The sequence below is a fragment of the Rhododendron vialii genome, chromosome 13a, assembly GCF_030253575.1.
Source record: "Rhododendron vialii isolate Sample 1 chromosome 13a, ASM3025357v1".
NCBI classification, from domain to species: Eukaryota; Viridiplantae; Streptophyta; class Magnoliopsida; order Ericales; family Ericaceae; genus Rhododendron; species Rhododendron vialii.
This window is the reverse complement of record NC_080569.1, coordinates 34,180,014-34,186,764: the sequence shown is the minus strand read 5'-3', so window position 1 is coordinate 34,186,764 and position 6,751 is coordinate 34,180,014. Positions and strand designations below refer to the sequence as shown.

The following is a 6,751-nucleotide window of genomic DNA, read 5'->3' as shown; positions in this document are numbered from 1 at the left end:
GATGGAGTCTTACGACACACAATATTATTCGGATAGAACCAGAGGGGTCAGTCTTTCCGGGTGTCCATGGTTGTTAGATTTTCTGGTGTCCTTCGAGGTGGAATTGAAGAAGAGGTAGGGAGAAGTATATTGAGCGACGTTACCGCTTTAAGGCTGATGGTTTCCGCTTTAGTTAAGAAATTCCCAACCCCTGTAAGGCAACAACACCTGTGCTTGAGACGGCATATATAAACCACGAAAGTATATGACTTTAAACGAGAGTAAGGAGATTGCATTCTACAACTACAATCACCCTTTGTTTTTTGACAAAATCAAGGTGGTGCATTTTGGTGTACAAGGTGTATGAGATACGCCACCGAGATACGGTGACCTTCGTTCATTTTATCACTTTGGATGGTTTCTACCCCAAAGCGAACATGACAGGTTGGACGTCGCGGATTCTCGTTGATTGCTGTTTCCCTAATACCAGCGAAAACTAGCCGCCTCTCCCTCTCCAAAAGCTCCTTTACGATTGGCGAGAAGACTTAGTACAAAAGAGAGGAGGGATTATGCTTCAAGATCGGTATCGAAACCCTAGCGGCGTCCGACCTGTCATGTTCGCTTTGGGTAGTATCCATCCAAAGCGATAAAATGATCGAAGGTCACCGTATCTCGGTGGCGTATCTCATACACCTTGTACCATTGATTTTGTCAAAAAACAAAGGGTGACTGTAGCTGTAGGAGGCAATCTCCTTAATCTCGTTTAAAGTCATATACTTTCGTGGTTTATATATGTCGTCCCAGAAGAAGCTCGAGCAGAGGGGTTGTTGCTCTTGCAGAGCTTGGGAATTTCTTAACTAAAGCGGAAACCATCAGCCTTAAAGCGGTAACGTCGTTCAATATACCTCTCCCTACCTCTTCTTCGGTTCCACCTCGAGGGATACCAGAAAATCTAACAACCATGGACACCCGGGAAAGACCGGCCCCGGTTCCCTCTAGTTCTATTCGAATATTATGTCTTAAGTCTCCGTCGAACATGTCTTTTTCATGGACAACATTTAAATAATCTAAAACACCATTAAAGAGCTTAAGAAACGTTTTTGACATTCCCAAAATTTTTGTTACTCCCCCATCAGTTTTTTGCAGCCAGACATCAGACGAACTCCGGTGTATATTGTCGTTTAGCTACTCATAGAAATCCTGGGGTTGAAGTTCCTCTTCTTCTGCATCGGCCATGTTCACAGGTTCAGCCAGACATCAGACGAACGCATGGGAGAACACGGACGGGATGATAAATTAGATCGCGGAGAATCAAACGGAAAGCTTATGAAGGAACTGCTCTGAGCTTTGCCCGATGCATTGCCGAAGCTGCATTACGTTCTTTGTTTGGTCTTGGGCGATGAGGGCTATGCCAAGGAATTTTGAGACAGCCTCCCGAATCTCCTTCGGAGTGGACATGGACTTAAGTTCTGAACATTCCTGGAAACAATTTTGGGTATGTTTCTTTTTTCCTATACTTCATTTTTTGCATTAAATTTTGAGTTTGTCCCAGATTTTTTATTCCCATTCTCGGTTTACAAAAGCAGATATCTCGTGAATTCGAATAGAAAAGTAAACTGTGGGAAGTCAAGTGGTGTATTGATAAATGAAGTTTGTGGTTGGGGGGGGGGGGGGGGGGGGGGGGTAACATATTGAGCAAACCACACAGGGTGTAGGTGAAATTTACCTGATTGATGAAAGTTCTAGTATCGAGGTGGCGCATTTGCTAGGAGTTTTGAAAAAATGGACAATTCCTAGAAGAGATGGGGTGTGGGAAGGTTGGGAGAATCTTGTTGGACTATTACAGTTTGCTTTCTAAATGACCATGAGACTTGGGAATGCACCCCTTGTTAGGAATTCTTGAGCATGCCTGCCAAACATAACACTTATTCTGATTAAAGGTGTGATCTTTTCATTCTTTCGGATTGTTTCTTGCGAATTTTATTTTCTATTTCCTCATGGGAAATGGATGTACCAATTTTCCTTCCCACAATATGTTTTGGGTGCTAATGTGCCTCTTTAAGGTTAAAATGGTTGCATGACCTTTGGCTAGTGCATAACTTTGCCTCTTAATGTTGGGTATCCACTGTTTTTTATTTTTTTTTCTCCTGATTCTATATGGCGAATTTAACATTTTTGGTTCTTGTTTATGTAAGAATTTGTTACTATCTAATATTTGGTAGATGTTTTTTATGGCTCATTGACTGGTTCACTTCCTAAATACATATTGTCTTAGTGTTTGAATTAATTGGGTAAGCTATTTCCCTATTTTTTATTGCCTTACCTTGCGCCTCGCACGCAGACCCTAGAGCCTCGGTGAACCTCTCGCCCTAACTAACTATGTTGGTGAGTCTCTGATTTCATTTGAACATTATATTAAACAAGTAAAATGTGAGGAATCATAATTCATAACATCAAACGGCAAAGTACTTCGATCCTCCCCTAGTAGAATTGGGAGAAGATACCTGGAAAACAGAACGTACCAAGTCAAAATGTGCAAAAGAAATAGAACCCTTATTAGTGAATGGGAATCCAGGTTGCTTTGCTAGTTGACAATATAAGCTGCCAACATTTTCAACTTTAGCATTCATTAGTTGACCACAGGGGATCAAAGAACGTAGACTGAGAATCATTGTTTTAACCTTATTAGTTGACCATAGGGGATCAAAGAATGTAGACTGAGAATGGGATAACCAATAACCCAGAACAAAGTAACATTACGATAAGTGTTGAATAGGATGATAAAGAGTCGCATGAGCAGTTGACTCTGGTCGTAGATGACTAACATGCATGTGTGATCCATCAGCTATATAGGGGACAGATCAGGTTTTAAGTACTTGAATCAATGGGGTCACAAGTATCCGGGTTCGCAGGTGGGAGGTTCAGGTTAGGATCAGGTCGTAGGTCAGAGCTTGGCTGAAACTCGCAGAGCCTGTGGAGGCAAGGGGGAACTCGCCCCGACAGACAAACTGCATGTGGGTGTGGGTTACAAAGTTTCTGGTAGGAGCAGGTGGTGGCGGACCTGGCGGGGGTGTTGTGAGGGATGGAGGAGGTGATCTGGTGATAGGTGTGGAGGTTTCCAACGGTGGCAAGAGGTGGTGGCTACAGATGAGGTGGGCTTTTAGTTGAATAAAGAGATGAAGAAATGTGTGCCTTTTGCATTAAATTTTGAGTTTGTCCCAAATTTTTTTCTTCCCACTCTCAGTTTATAAAAGCAGCACAATATCTCGTGAATTCAATAGAAAAAGTAAACTGTGGGAAGTTGTGTACTGATAAATGAAGTTGGGGGGGGGGGGGGGGGGGGGGGGGGGGGGGGTGGTTTGGGTGGGTTTGTGGGAATCTGCGTATTGAGCAAACCACACGGGGTGTAGGTGCTGATTTATTGAAAGTTTTAGTATCGAGGCGCATTTGCTAGGAGTTTTGAAAATATGGACGATTCCCAGAAGAGATGGGGTGTGTGGAGGTTGGGAGAATCTTGTTGGACTGTTACAGTTTTCCAAGTTGTTTAGAATTCTGGATGACCATGAGACTTAGGAATTCACCCCTTGTTAGGAATTCTTTGCATGCCTGCCAAACATAACACTTCTTCTGATTAAAGGTGTGATCTTTTCATTCTTTCAGATTGTTTCTTGCGAATTTTATTTTCTATTTCCTCATGGGAAATGGATGTACCAGTTTTCCTTCCCATGATATGTTTTGGGTGTTTTTGTGCCTCTTTAAGGTTAAAGTGGTTGCATGAACTTTGGCTCATAAGAAACTCAATAGTCAATGCCTACGATATAGTGCATAACTTTGTTTCTTAATGTTGGGTATCCGCTGTTTTTATTTTTTGCCTTGATTCCATAAAGCTTATTTAACATTTTGGTTCTTGTTTATGTAAGAATTTGTTGCTATCTGATATTTGGTAGATGTTTTCATGGCTCATTGAATGGTTCACTTCCTAAATACACTGTCTTAGTGTTTGTCTTTTGAATTAATTGGGTAAGCTATCCTATTTTCTTGTTGCCTTACTGTGTGCCTCGCGTGCAGACCTTAGATTCTCGGTGCACCTCTCGGCCTAACTAACTATGGTGGTGAGTCTCTGATTCTTTTTGAACATTATGTAAACAAGTAAAATGTGAGGAATCATAACATCAAACGGTAAAGTACAAGTAGAATTGGGAGAAGATACCTGGAAAACAGAACCTACCAAGTCAAAATGTGCAAAAGAAATAGAACTGTTATTGAATTGTGATGCAGGTTGCTGCTTTGCTAGTTAACAAGATAAGCTGCCAGCAACTAATTGACCACAGGGTACCAAAGAACGTAGACTGAGAATCATTGTTGTAACCTAGAATGCCAACGACTCATGGGAGAGAATGAAAGTGGGGGGGCTAAAATGAGGTGGGTGAGCTCAGATGGGCATCGTGTCTCACAGCGTATCCCAAGTCCTGTTTCTGGATCATGCACCTGATAACCAAAAACTAGAACAAAGTAAAATTATGATAAGTATCGGAATAGGATAATAAAGAGCCACATGAGCAGTTGATTCTGGTCGTAGATGACTAACATGAACGTGAGATCCATCAGCTATATAGGGGACAGATCAGGTTTTAAGTACTTGAATCAGTGAGGTCACAAGTATCCGGGTTCGCAGGTGGGAGGTTCAGGTTAGGATCAGGTCACAGGTCAGGTGGTGGCTGAAACTCGCAGAGCCTGTGGAGGCAAGGGGGAACTCGCGCCGACGGACAAGCTGCTTGTGGGTGTGCATTACAGAGTTTCTGGTGGTTTGCTTGGTGGAGCTAAGACTCCTTGGGTGTTAGATGGTTTGATGATGACGATGGTGTGGGGGCGATGTGGTTTATAATTAATGGAAAAAACCAGGGATGGTTTAAGGTGATGGTGGTCTGGCAGCTTAGAGACTGTGGGAATGGCAGTGGGAAGAGGCTACATCTGGAAATCTAGCTCTATACCTTATAACAATATTTGGAGAGAGAATTATGTAGTGATTGATTGAGTATAAGAACGTACGGTGGTCACATATTTATACAAGAGATAGAATAGACAACAAAAAACGTAGTGACCATGAAATCATGGAAAATGAAGTAGACTAAGAGAAGGAAATATCCGACCCAAATGAAGTACGATAAACCATAAGAAGAAAACACACTACTTTTCTTTCTTTGACGCTAACTGGAAACTTATTGGACCTGTTGGAATGGTCTGTAGTCTGTACAGGGCCTTTTTTCTCAATCCTATTATTTTACACATGAAAAACCAACTCATAGGCATTACTTAAGAGTGTGAAGGCTACTTTTGATTTACTTGTTTTCTGTTCGCACTTTGGGGATGATGATACATTTAGTATCAGCATGTTTGTATCTCATAAGAAGCTTGGGATATTCCAATTTCCATTCCTCGATTTCAGTTCCAAGTATGTACTTTTGTTGCCATTTCCCTGTCTATGAGAAATGAATAATTAATATACATTCATGACTCCCGAGTATGTGTAGTTTTGGTGAAGGGGTTGACTTACTAAAGGCATATGAACAACAGGTCTTTGTCAATGATTATCTTTGATTTGTTATAGTTGTAGGTGATTCTTCTTCTTTTCCTTGTCTTGTTTACTCCTGCGTACTTTGCATCCAGATGTTATAAACGTGTGATCTTGTTTAAGCCATCTAATTTGAAGCTAATGGGCTCTTGCTGAAAAGGCACTTTTTGCCCTTCAATCTGTTTCAAAAGGTTCTGCTTCTGGGTTCAACTCCCCTCGTGGTGCTTACGTGACTTACCAAATTTACCAACTGTTCTCCAATTTGCAGCCGAAGGCTAAAAATAAGAAATAATTTAACGTTGTGGGAGGTGGACTATTGCAGGTTTTTACAAAATAAGTCTCTGTGCCAGCATTTTTATTTATTTTTGGTGGTGTTCTTTGCAGGTCAATTAACTCTTTCAAGATGATTTGTGGCTTTGCTTGGTGAGGGACTGACTTGGTCTGGAATTTTTGGTGCTTGCTAACTAGAAGACGTATTTGCTGCTTTTGGTTGCATATTTAGGAACTTGTTAACTGGGAAAAAGTTGTCTAATTCCTATTCGGCTATTTTTTTCTTGGAGTATGTATCTCGAGATATATCTGTCCTTGGTGCAGTGAGTAGAGGAATTTTTACTGCTTGCTTACTGGAAGACGCAGTTGCTGTTGTTTTAGCTATTCAGGAACTTATGAACCAGAAGACAGTCGTCTAACTCATATTCAGCTCTCTTCTTTTATTTGTGTGCGGGTCTCGTGATATAATTTCGGTTCTTGCTTCAGTGAGTACACTTTGCTATAGTTTCCGACCACCTTCTCGATTCCCTTGTCGACCTATATTGGATACACACAGGTCTATAAAAGTGGGAGATGGGTACCACGGAGGTTACGTAGCGCAAACATGGATACATGCATGAATACAAAGATAACCACTCTCAGAAAGTTAGAACATGGACGCGGTGGCAGTCATTGAATTTATTTTCCGGTTTTATCATTTTATTAGTTATTTCTAAGCACCACTTAGTATTCTAGGGCTTTTATTGAATAGGTGAAAGCTTCCATTGAATGTGTTATTGACTAATGGTGTATACGTTTATTATACATGCACATATGTTTTTTTATCGGCTTTCAGGCACATATGTTTCATATTATGCTTCAGGACCAATCTTTTTGAACTTATGAATATTTATTCCCTGAAAAAGCTTCTAAAATAAACAAAAGTTTCCT

General features: G+C 41.0%; 1 long non-coding RNA gene across 2 annotated transcripts; it reads left to right on the top strand.

Moving 5' to 3' along the window:
- The first annotated feature begins 692 nt into the window (after window positions 1-692).
- Window positions 693-6,264, top strand: LOC131315333 (uncharacterized). 2 transcript variants are annotated; one of them, XR_009196691.1, is made up of 3 exons: window positions 693-1,633; window positions 1,676-3,131; window positions 5,936-6,264. It is a non-coding gene; the product is annotated as an uncharacterized LOC131315333 (long non-coding RNA). The 2 variants fall into 2 exon arrangements; XR_009196690.1 differs by lacking the exon at window positions 1,676-3,131 and having other exon boundaries at window positions 693-1,474.
- Window positions 6,265-6,751: the final 487 nt, after the last annotated feature.